This window comes from Mobula birostris, chromosome 12 (genome assembly GCF_030028105.1).
Source record: "Mobula birostris isolate sMobBir1 chromosome 12, sMobBir1.hap1, whole genome shotgun sequence".
NCBI lineage: Eukaryota > Metazoa > Chordata > Chondrichthyes > Myliobatiformes > Myliobatidae > Mobula > Mobula birostris.
This window is the reverse complement of record NC_092381.1, coordinates 111423663-111436432: the sequence shown is the minus strand read 5'-3', so window position 1 is coordinate 111436432 and position 12770 is coordinate 111423663. Positions and strand designations below refer to the sequence as shown.

The 12770-nt window shown below is 43.3% G+C and overlaps 1 protein-coding gene across 8 annotated transcripts in view; it reads right to left on the bottom strand.

Moving 5' to 3' along the window:
- sipa1l3 (signal-induced proliferation-associated 1 like 3) overlaps nt 1-12751 on the bottom strand; it is a 406609-nt gene extending 393858 nt beyond the window's left edge. For 5 of the 8 annotated variants that reach the window (XM_072274489.1, XM_072274499.1, XM_072274498.1 and 2 more), the window contains exon 1: nt 12121-12334. The gene's annotated coding sequence lies outside the window, so the exon portion shown is untranslated. Of the gene's footprint in view, nt 1-12120; nt 12335-12664 lie in introns of those variants that run through there. The other 3 variants (XM_072274491.1, XM_072274490.1, XM_072274495.1) reach the window with 1 other exon arrangement.
- Nucleotides 12752-12770: the final 19 nt, after the last annotated feature.

Sequence of the window (12770 nt, the reverse complement as noted above, 5' to 3'; positions counted from 1 at the left end):
TTGAAATTATTGTCGGTGCACGATGGGGTGTTTGAGTATCTCAGAAACTGTTGATATCTTGGTATCACAAACACAATAAAATCTGAAGATACTGGAAACCCAAGCAACACACACAAAATGTTGGAGGAACTCAGCAGGCCAGGCAGCCTCTATGGAAAAGAGTAAACAGTTTGACATTTCAGACCAAGACCCTTCATCAGGATTGGAAGAAAAAGATGAGAAGTCGGAGTAAGAGGGTGGGGGGAAGAGAAGGAGGAGTACAAAGTAGTGGCCGATAGGTGAAAACAAGAGAGGGGGAGTGGTGAAGTAAATAGCTGGGAAGTCGATTAGTGAAAAAAATAAAGGGCTGGAGAAGAGGGAATCTGATAGGAGAGGAGAGACAGCCATGGAAGAAAGGGAAGGGGAGGAACACTAGAGAAAGGTGGTGGGTAGGTAGGGAGGTAAGGTGAGAGAAGGAAAAGGGGATGGGGAATGGTGCAGGAGGGGGAGTGGGAAGTTTGAGAAATCAATATTCATGTCATCAGGGTTGCCTCACCTCGAAGGTCTGTTTGGGGCCTTGAACGGTAGCGAGGGGGGAGGTGTAGGGACAGGTGTAGCACTTGTTCCGCTTGCAAGGATAAGTCTCAGGTTGGAAGGACAACACCTTATTTCTTTGCCTGCCCATCGCCTCCCTCTGGTGCTCCTCTCTCCTTTTCTTTCTTCCATGGCCTCCTGTTCCCTCCTATTGGACTCTCCCTTCTCCAGCCCTGTAGCTCTTTCACGAATCAACTTCCCAGCTCTTTACTTCACCAACACCCCCCCCAGCCTCCCAGTTTGTGTTTCTCTCCCCCCTCCCCCACCCTTTAAATCCACTTATCTAGTTTTCTCCAGTCCTGCCAAAGGGTTTCGGCCCGAAACGTCAATTGTACATTTTTTCCATTGATGCTGCCTGGCCTGCTGAGTTAGAAACATAAAACCTACAGCTCAATACAAGCCCACAATGCTGTGCCGAACATGTATATACATTAGAAATTACCTAGGGTTACCCAAAGCCCTCTATTTTTCCAAGCTCTTTTAAGAGACTCTTAAGAGACCCTATCATATCTGTCTCCACCACCGTCCCTGGCACTCTCTGTGTAAAAAACTTACCCCTGACATCTCTTCTGTACCTACTTTCAAGCACCTTAAAACTATTCCCTCTCATGTTAGCCATTTCAGCCCTGGGAAAAAGCCCCTGACTATCCTCACGATCAATGCCTCTCAACTTCTTATACACCTCCATCAGGTTACCTCTCATCCTCCGTCACTCCAACATTTAAGAGTATTGTCAACAGTCAATCAAACAGGCCATCATTGTCAGGCAATCCAAAGAACTTCCACTGGGACCGGAGAAAATCACATGGAGGGCATTCAAGGATGTTGGTGGAAATTTTCTTGGCAGCTGCAGAGCACCATACTATGTACACCTGGTTGACAACATGCTCCAACCATATAAAACCATGAAGTGCAACATGTCACTAAAGATTTATTTTCTGCATTCCTATTTAGACTTCTTCCTGTAAACCTTGGTACTAGTCATGGTGAAAGGTTTCACCAGGACATTGCGGTCATGGAGAAACAATATCAGGGCAATTGAAATCCATCAGTGCTGGCTGATTATTGTTGGACACTTAAGCAAGAAGCCTCAGACACTGAGTACAAATGAAAATCATCAACAAAACATTTTTAGCTTGTTGAACTGTTGCAAAGCATCAGCACCATTATGTAATTAAACTCATTATATTCAATAAAAGTTAATTTCTTGTTTCTCCAAATTCCTAGTAGTTTGAAATTATATGTTTTCAGCTTCAAGTGGACTATTGTAAACAAAGAAATTTTTCTGAAGCAACACTTGAAAAATAACGTTGTCTAGTGTTATTGCAATGAAGAAAAACATAAAGCAAGGATTTTTAGATTTTAAATTTATGGATACACATGGTTACAGGCCTTTCTGGCCCAACAAGCCCAACTATACACAGGTGTCCAATTAACCTACTAGGCCAGGGTTCCCCAATTAGTTTTCCACAAGGGCCAAATTATGTCAAGCATGCCAAGCCAAGGGCCAAAACGTCCAGGGTTTTTTTTCATTGCGCCAGTAAGGTGTTTTATGGGCAGATGTTGTTGTTGCTGCTATTACCATTATTATTATTAGTAGTAGTAGTAGTTGTAGTTGTAGTAGTAGTAATAATTTAGGCCTGGGATTCTCGAAGCATGTGTTGCGGGTCACACAAGAAAAAAAAATGCACTCTTGAAACAAAATAAGTCCAACACCAACCATTTAATTATGACTATGACTCTAGCTATCACAACTGTCAGCTGTCACATTGAGAACTCATCTGGGACTTATAATACACACACACACACACACACACACAGTAAGCATGGTAGTCTTCACCACTTCTCTTCCACAGAGAGAACACTTCACCCCCACACAAAGAGTTTTAGTAGTACAGCCTTTTCCACTGTTTCTGTTCTCTCATTTAATCCATTTGTTCTTTTTAATTAAGCTATGTAGCATTTGAAGAATGAAGTGCAGCTATAAATGAAATTATCAGTATTATTGTTGTTGTAACATTATTATACCACAGTAAGACTGACAAATGGACAAAAATAAATTGATTCACTCACCAATCTGATGTCGGGCCTGTATTCTGTCGCGGCAATCCTGAGGCACTGACAAACATTTGCATTGGAGAGTCTGTTTCTGTCCTGCCTTGATAGAGTTCATTGAAGACAACGATGACTCACATATGTACGTGGAGGGGAACAGTGTGAGTGGGAGCATTGCAATAGCTCTCGTGTTTTTGAATTGAGCTTGGGGAACCACGTTGATCCAAAAGTCACTCACCCCAACGTCCTTGTGTTGTGCTTTGAGCAAATCAGATGTTCCCATTTCCAAGACCTCCATCTGAAGAGTTGCCTCATCTATGGAAGGCAACAGCCTTTTGGCCTCTGCAATCCGCTGGTCGTCAGCCGAAATGGAGAACGGCTGTCTCAGGAAGAGGAGGATGTCACCTGAGAGTTTAGGGGAGCTTTCAAATCGTTCCCTGAAGTTTTTTGCCAGGCTCGTCACGAAGTCCTTCATCACTGGATCCTCCTGCATTTTGTTCTTCTCGCAATGCCCCCGCAGACGTGGAAAGTGCAACTTTCTCCCGTGAATGTCTCTCTCCAAAAGATTCAGCTTTGACCAGAAAGCTTCAATCGCCTTGTACATGTCCGCCTCGTAATTGCAGATTAAGTTGATTTAGATGAGACATGATGTCACACAAAAAAAGAACATGTGCCATCACCTTGTTGTCACTTAAAAACCTCTTAAATCCTTGGACTTTTTGGCTCTGCAGGCTGGATAAAAATGACACAAGCTCATCGCACAGGTCGCACACCCTCTCCAACACACGGCCTTTGCTCAGCCACGAACATCATTCTGCAGCAAAAGATCTTTGTGTTCCGCTGACATTTCCTCCAGCAATGCTTTGAAAAAGCAATGTTGCAGACTAGAACTCTCATGAACGAAACTTACCAGTCTCTTCACAGTATCCATTGCCTCTTCCATTTCCCCACACAGTTTAGTGCACAACAATGATTTGTGAATAATGCAATGAAATGCCAAGAGTGCTGGGTTAACAGCGGCAAACCTGCTTACCAAGCCCTTGTGTTGTCCCACCATCGACGGAACCCCATTGGTGACACTGGACACAATTTTGCTCACATCCAAGCCATTCTTCTCAAAGAACTGTGTCAATTCGTTAAAAATTATTTCCCTAGTTGTGCGCCCAGGCAGAGGGGGCAAACAAAGTAGCTCTTCTCGAAAGGTCTTCCCATCAAAAAATCTTGCAAACACAGATAGCTCTTCCATATCGGTTCGGTCACAGGACGAGTCTATGGCTAGTGATATAGCTTCTGCTTTCTCCAAATCGGTGAGTAGATTGGAAAAACACTCCTCCACTAAAACTTCTACTCTTCTTGTTGCCGTGTTAGCCGACAATGGCACCGTCTTTAATAGCTCCACAACCGTTTTCTTGGTTTTCTCATCATGACTTAAAACTTCGCCAACCATATCAATTGCACACGTTTTAATCAACTCGGCATCGCGCACTCTACGGGGGCGTAGGTCAAGTGTACGGTGTGGGATGAGGTTAAAATCAATTAGAGCAGCACGCACTTTATTTACACGTTATGACAGGTGCGTTCACGTAAGTGCCAATGGGTCGGCACGGTCCAGACACTTGGTTCTCGCTGTCCGGACCTGGCCTGCGGTCTGCCTGTTGGGGTTGTCTGTACGAGGCCCTAGTGAGGGCGAATCCAGAGCACCCAAAGGGAAGCCACGGTCACGGGAAGAACGTCCAAACTCTTCACAGGCCACGGCAGGATTTGAACCTGGGCCGCTGACAATGCGCTAACCACTATGCTGTCATGCCACCCCATGCTTACTGACTTGAGACTGAAAATCTTCACCAGTAATTAGCACCAAAAGAAAGACTGCATTCATTGTCACTTTGACAGTTATTCATCTGAAATCCCTCCTGTGACATCTTTCAATCAACACCACATGCATTGTTTTATTGTTGTTCTTTTAGATAGTAAGCAGTTTAATTAACTCAACATGCCGCTTTCAATCACACTCTAGGTTCCTTGGGAAGGAGATTAACAATACCCAAATCCGTAGACTTGGAGGATGTCAGCTAAGGACAGCTCAGCACCTGTGAAGCTCCCCAGCGTGCAGCGTCTGTTCAACAGTTGGGTTAAATCCCCTTTAAATTATAGACTAACAGCAGTGTTGGGCCTTCCCAACTGAGAGAGCGATAGTCATTGTCCTGAAAGAACAAAAATACTGTTGATGCTGAAAATCTCACCAGCTGACTAACTAGTAATGTGGACCACACACTCTTCTTTTCCTTCACAGCCCATCGCATGATTCTTTCCCGCTTTATCTGTCCTACCAGGTCACAAACTTGCCAAGTAAGGAAGGAAAAGATATAGGTCTCACTCATAGCAACACAGCTCAGAACTGCGGTCTGCAAACTCTTACTTGGAGCCCTAATGAGAATCTGGTTTAGCATCCCTTACAAATGTCATGAAATTTGTTGTTTTGCTGCAGCAGTACACAGTAATACATAAAAATCAGAACCAATCACAATCAGAATCAGGTTTATTATCACTGGCATATGTTGTGAAATTTGTTGTTTACGTGACAGCAGTACAGTGAACTACATAATAATAGAGAAAAAAACTGAATTGCAGTAAATATATAAGTTAAATTACACAAGTAGTGAAAAGAAAAAGAAATTAAATAGGTAGTGAGGTAGTGTTCATGGGTTCAATGTCCATTCAGAAATCAGATGGCAGTGGGGAAGAAGTTGTTTGTGAACTAGATAGATAGTTAATTAAATTAAATAAGAAGTACAAAATGAGAACAAAAATAGTGAGGTAGTGGTCATGGGCTGATTCATTGTCCATTCAGAAATCTGATGGGTAAGGGGAAAAATTGTTTGTAAAATGTTGTGTCTTCAGGCTCCTGGACCTCCTCCCTGATGGTAGCAATGAGAAGCGGGTGATGGGGGTCCTTAATGATTGGTGCCACCTTTTTGAGGCATCACCTTTTGAAGATGTCCTTGATGCTGAGGAGGCTGGTGGCCATTGAGCTTGCAATGCTGTGTCTTTTTCCATTCCTGTGCAGAGGCCCCTCCATACCAGACAGTGATGCAACCAGTCAGAATACTCTCCACCAGTAGAAGTCTTTGGTGACACACCATATCTCCACAGATTCCTAATGAAATATAATGTAGCTACTGGTGTGCCTTCTTCATTATTACATCAATATGTTGGGCGCAGGATAGATCTTCAGAGATGCTGACACTCAGGAACTTGAATCTGCTCACCTTTCCACTGCTCCAGTATCAATCAGAAACACTAGAGATTCTGCAGATGCCGGAAATCAGAGCAACACTCCCCTACATAGATGCTGCTTGACCTGCTGTGTTCCTCCATCATTTTACGTGTGTTGCTCCAGTACCACTTGTGTGCATGGAGGAACGGATGAACCGCTTAATACAGAAACTCAGATTACAGATCATAAACTGAGCAGCCACACAAACCAGTAGCTGATGAAATGTTATCAGCCTGTAATATTCATTCCCTTTTCCAACATATACTGCCTGACCGCATCTTCTAGTTTCATTGTATTTCAGATGATCAGCAGTTCTAATATTTTGCATTTGCGATGGTTTGAGAATTGGTTTAGTACTCATATTATAGGATGTTAGGGTAGAAATACATCACTACCAAAGGAGATACAAGGCCACCCTTGGGCAAGGTGTAGCATCTGCTTAGTCGCTCACCCCCCAAAATCAGGGTCACGTGAAGCCATGAAAGGAGGTGGCGGATGGTCGTATGAGCAGCCGGTGCAGATCACAAGTCCTGGTTATGTGACCACTGACACCAGGCAGACAATCTCTGAAGAGTATTGATAATGGCTGGGGTTACCAGTCTTGTAAAGACACTGCCCAAAAGAAGGCAATGGCAAATCATTTCTGTAGGAAAACCACGGTCACCAGACTATGACTGCCCATGCTATACGAGACTGTACTTAATGAACGAATGAATGAAATTAAACATGGGTCTAGAGTCCCACATGTAGAGCACACTGGTAAGTGTGCAGATCTCCTTCTCCGAAGGACAAGATCGATATTTAACAGCGATCCATTACTGGTAAGTTTTATGCTTACTGTTACTGAGACCAGCATTTATGATTCTAAACGTGCCCTTATCTGTCATCTTTGGATTCAAACTTGTCTCTGAATCAGTATCAGGTTTATAATTATTGACATACGTCATGAAATTTGTTGTTTTGTGGCAGTACAGTAGCAGACACTGTACATGACAAACGATCGTACCCATGTTATTCATAAAGAGGCCGGTGCTCTGGTCGGTTGGTTCAGACTTGTACTGTGGCTTGGATGGAACTAGGCAGAATGGACCAAACTCAGATTGTCACAGTAGCAGCCTACTCAAATTACCTACCCACAACTTAATAAATTGCATGTGGAACTGTCGAATTTTTTTCAAGATTACACATTTTGGTTTACCACAATACGTCCAGTATTCTTTAAAGAGCTGGGTAAAAAGCCATCCTCAAGAGGAAACGGCAACCAGAAATGCCATTACAGTGGGGGTGGTATGCCTTCCTCAGAAACCATCAGTTAATTCGCCCACCAACCACTTCCTTGGCAGCAATGACATTATATTAAAAAAACTCTTTGTTAAATAAAATCTCCAACAAATCATTAGCATCTAAATAAAATAAAAAAGTAAAGTATGCAGATACTGGAAACCCAGAGCAACACGCACAAAATGCTGGAGGAACTCAGCGGGTCAGACAGTGTCGATGGTCAGAGTAACACACACAAAATGCTGGAGGAACTCAGCGGGTCAGACAGTGTCGATGGTCAGAGTAACACACACAAAATGCTGGAGGAACTCAGCGGGTCAGACAGTGTCGATGGTCAGAGTAACACACACAAAATGCTGGAGGAACTCAGCGGGTCAGACAGTGTCGATGGTCAGAGTAACACACACAAAATGCTGGAGGAACTCAGCGGGTCAGACAGTGTCGATGGTCAGAGTAACACACACAAAATGCTGGAGGAACTCAGCGGGTCAGACAGTGTCGATGGTCAGAGTAACACACACAAAATGCTGGAGGAACTCAGCGGGTCAGACAGTGTCGATAGTCAGAGTAACACACACAAAATGCTGGAGGAACTCAGCGGGTCAGATAGTGTCGATGGTCAGAGTAACACACACAAAATGCTGGAGGAACTCAGCGGGTCAGACAGTGTCGATGGTCAGAGTAACACACACAAATTGCTGGAGGAACTCAGCGGGTCAGACAGTGTCGATGGTCAGAGTAACACACACAAAATGCTGGAGGAACTCAGCAGGTCAGACAGTGTCGATGGTCAGAGTAACACACACAAAATGCTGGAGGAACTCAGCAGGTCAGACAGTGTCTCAGGTCAGAGTAACACACACAAAATGCTGGAGAAACTCAGCAGGTCAGACAGTGTCGATGGTCAGAGTAACACACACAAAATGCTGGAGGAACTCAGCAGGTCAGACAGAGTCTATGGAAATTAATAAACAATCAATGTTTTGGGCAAGACCATCAAGATCGGAAAGGATGGAGGAAGAAGGTGCTGTGGGAAAGGAGGGAATTTTATATCCAGTTTAACATTGTATTCCTAGCCAACAACAATGAAACAATTTCTCCTTTGTCTTATGGGAACTTGTGTTGTTACAACTGCTGATTTTGCCTATATTATTATTATACCCCCTCCCCCGCTTCAAATAACCTTTTCACGTAAAATATTATGGCAAAATATGTCTGTTGTGCAGGCCTTTTATATCTGTTTGTTTAAATCACATGCCTCTAGGGCACAACGCAACGAATACCATCACCTGTTGACGTCAGTTGCTGTGTTTCTCACAGCTACCTGCCGACCTGGCCTCTGAATGCCGTTCCCTCATGGGGAACTATATTGCTTCAGCTTCTCACTAAGGCAGCCTGGCTGTGCCTGGTCATACAAACTCCGGCTCTGCCCTGTTACAACACAGTACGGACACAACATATTAAACAATTACTTTGCAGTTTTGGAAACGTAAGCAGATCATACAGAGTCATCCAGCACAGAAAGAGGCCCTCTAGTTCATCTGGTCTGTGCCGAGCTATTACTCTGCCTATTCTCACCGACCTGCACACAGACCACTGCCCTCCATACCCCTCCTACGCACGTACCTATGCAAACTTCTCTTTAATGTTGAAATCGAACCTGCATCTAACACTTGTGCTGGCAGCTCGTTCCACACTCTCACCACCCTCTGAATGAAGTAGTTGCCCTTCAATATCTTAATTTTCACCCTGAACCTAATTCTTGTCTCACCCAACCTCAGTGGAAAAAGCCTGCTGCTCTTCCCCTACCTATACCCCTCAAAATTTTATATACCTCTATCAAATCTCCCTTCATTCTTCAACGCTCGAGGGCAGCGGTTCCCAACCACCTCTACGCCATGGACCTTTACCATTAACCGAGGAGCCCTTGAGCCCCAGGTTGAGAATGAAGTCCTAATCTATTCAACCTTCAAAGTTCAAGGCAAATTTTATTAACAAAGAACATAGAAGTCACCACATACAACCCTGAGATTCATTTCCTTGCAGGCACACTAGCAAATCCTTAGAATTGTAACTATAACAGGATCAGTGAAAGATCAGCCCCAGAGTGCAGAAGACAACAGGCTGTAAAAACGAATATAAATAAATAACGAGAACATGAGATAATGAAATACAGTCCTTCAAGTGAGATCATTGGTTGAGGGAACATTTCAATGCCGGGGCAAGTGGAGTTGAGTTTCCCTATAACTCAGGATCAAAGTAAGCTGCAAAACGATGCCTCAGAAAGGCAGCGTCCATCATTAAGGACCCCATCACCCAGAACCTGCCCTCTCCTCATTGCTACCACCAGGGAGGAGGGACAGGAGCCTGAAGACACACACTCAACGATTCAGGAACAGCTTCTTCCCCTCTGCCATCTGATTTCTGAATGGACACTGAACCCATGAACACTACCTCACTAGTTTCTTTATTTCTATTTTTGCACTAGTTATTTAATTTAACTATTTTGTATACATATACCAACTATAATTCATGTGTTTTTCTATATTACCATGTATTGCATTGTACTGCTGCCACAAGGTTAACACATTTCACAACATACGCTGGTGATATTACACCTGATTCTGATTTAGATCCTGGCACTTATGTGTAGGCATTTTAAATGCCGACTTTGAAGTTGTTTACTTACAAAATAATGTTCAAATACATGTATTGTAAATAAAGCTCTCTTATTCCCCCTTCTAAACTACAAAATTGCTTACACCTCACTGTCCTTACACAAATCTCTGCAATGAAAACTAAAAGCTTCAGAACTCCTTGGCATTTTCATATCACATCATAAGATAGCTGCTTGTGTAAGCAACTCAACATAAAGAGGAAATACTTTGCATCAGTTTATTTGGCCCCCTGGAAGAAGATCTGCTTGTTTTAAATGATGTTTTAAATATTATGTACATCCTCCATTATAATAGTGAATCGTAAATCTGTCCAGATGTACCATGAAGAGCATTCTAACTGGCTGCGTCACCATCTGGTATGGTGGGGGGGGGGGCTACTACACAAGATCGAAATAAGCTGCAGAACTGTAAACTCAGTCAGCTCCATCATGGGCACCAGCCTCCGTAGTATCCAGGACAGATTCTGGACGAACTTAGCAGGCCGGGCAGCATCCATAGAAAAAAAGTACAGTCAACGCACAGAATTTCTTTATTGAACACTCAAGATTTACTTCAGGGATTTAAAAAAATTGAAAGAAATATTTTCAATTTCTCCAACACCAGCGGTACTGCAGATGCTAGAAATCTAGAACAATACACACAATGTGCTGGAGGAACTCAACAGGTCTGACAGCATCTATGGAAGGGAATAAACAGCTGACGTTTCAGACCGAGACTTTTCAACGAGACTGCGTCAGCCCAAAACGTCGGCATTTTATTCCCATCCACAGATGCTGCCTGACCTACTGAGTTCCTCCAGCACGCTGTGTGTATTGCTCCAGATTTCCAGCTTCTGCAGTACCTCTTGACTTGCAGACATTGAAAATAATTATTTCAATTTTTTAAATCCCTTAGGTAAATCTTGAGCATTTACTAAAGAAATCATTGGCTATTTTCTGCTTAACCATAAAATATTTCAGCATCCAAATGAATTATATGTATTGCACTGGCCAAGAAACAAACTTTACTAGCTTCCATATGTCCCATTCCCTATCGCCACACTAGTTCCAGCAAGCACATTCATATCTAACAGAGATCAATTGTTCAGGGTCAAAGGGATGGTGTTAAGAGGTACCTATTCTCAGTTTTACCATCTCACACAAGTATTGCAACAATATTTCCTAACCTTTCACCTCCTGAGTAAGTCAGGATTCATTTCACAGACAATGCACATTTTAATTGTATTTGTTTGTAGTTCAAAAATAGCAATATGGGTCAAAATAAAATTTATTATCAAAATATATATGTGACCACATACAAACCTGAGATTCATTTTCTTGCGGGCATACTCATAAATCTATAGAACAGTAACTATAACAGGATCAATGAAAGATCAACCAGAGTGCAGAAGACAACAATCTGTGCAAATCCAAATATAAATAAATAGCAATAAATAATGAGAACATGAGATAAAGATCTTGTGATTTACCTTTGAATCTACCTTGTGATTCATTTTCTTGCTCACATTTACAGGCAAATATATAAATATAATATAATTTATGAAAACCTATACTCTACATAACTGACAAACAAGCAATGTGTAAAAGACAAACTGTGTAAATAAAAAATTAAGATACTAAAAACATAAGTCGAAGAAAGTGAGTCTGAAAGAGTAACATTGAACAAAATATGATTTTTATTTTTTTTTTAAATCATGCATGTTTTAAAAATCCCCTGCAAAGTTTAGAAATCGAACTCGAGTAAAACGGAGTCGGAGTACATATCAGAGCCTCGGGGCTCACACCACCAGGTTCAGGAACCGTTCCAACCCCCTCAACCATCAGGCTCTTGAACAAAAGGGGAAAACTACACTCACTTGCCCATCCATTGAGATGTTCCCACAACCAATTATCTCAATTTTAAGGACTCTTTATCTCATGTTCTTGTTATCTATTGCTATTTACTTACACTTGTATTCGTACAATTTGTCGCCTTCTGCACTCTGGTTGATCGTTCATTGATCCTGTTACAGTTACTGTTCTACAGCTGTGCTGAAAATGAATCTCAGGGTTGTAGGTGTACATCGGTAATAAAACATTACTTCTTTGAACTTTGAGTTGCAAAGAAAGGAGTAACCGTTTCAATGCATCTAAGGAGCACTGAGCATGAAAGGTGATTTCAGAGTACGGTGATCGCTCCGGGATGAAGGAGCGCTTGGCTGAGAGCCTTGGCACCTTCACTTCCCTCTGTCACTGCTCCAGCCGCCAGTCAACTCACCTCTCACACCCCCAAGTCAGCCCGCTCCGTCCAAACCACAGTCAATCCAGAAAACTTTCCTTCTTTGATTCCTCTGCTCGGACGCTCTGCGATCGCGCTCCCGCTCTCGCTTTCTCTCTCTCTCGCCTTTGCCCGGACACAGAGCGCCTCCCCCGCACCGACACTCAGCTCAATCGCCGTTCGCTCCGCCGGCCACACCGAGCGCTGCAGGGCCGGACTCTGCGCTCTGGGAGTTGTAGTTCCATCCGGTTCCCATCCCGACATGTGGATTCAACCTACAATACCCGTCATCCCCCACGAGAGAACACTCGGCAAGAGTGCCGCAGTGCCTGCCGGGAGTTAGTGATCCAAACATACAGCAAACGCCGACTGCGAGTAGACTACAACTCCCGTCAGGCGCAGCGCGACACCCACGCATGCGCATACGCCGCTCGGGGGGGAAGCCGGGGGGCTTTAATCTTTCCTCAAGAATATAAATGTCTTGAATTTAAAATCATCGCCTCAAAACCGCAAACGAAGCAACAGAGTAAAACGGCACCGTTACCTCATCACAGCGGAGACAGGAATCTCCCGAACGGATGCGATACCGACATTCCTTTCCTGAGCGTTTGAGGTAAAATCCCGGTTTATTTTGAGGTGAAGGGGTGAGA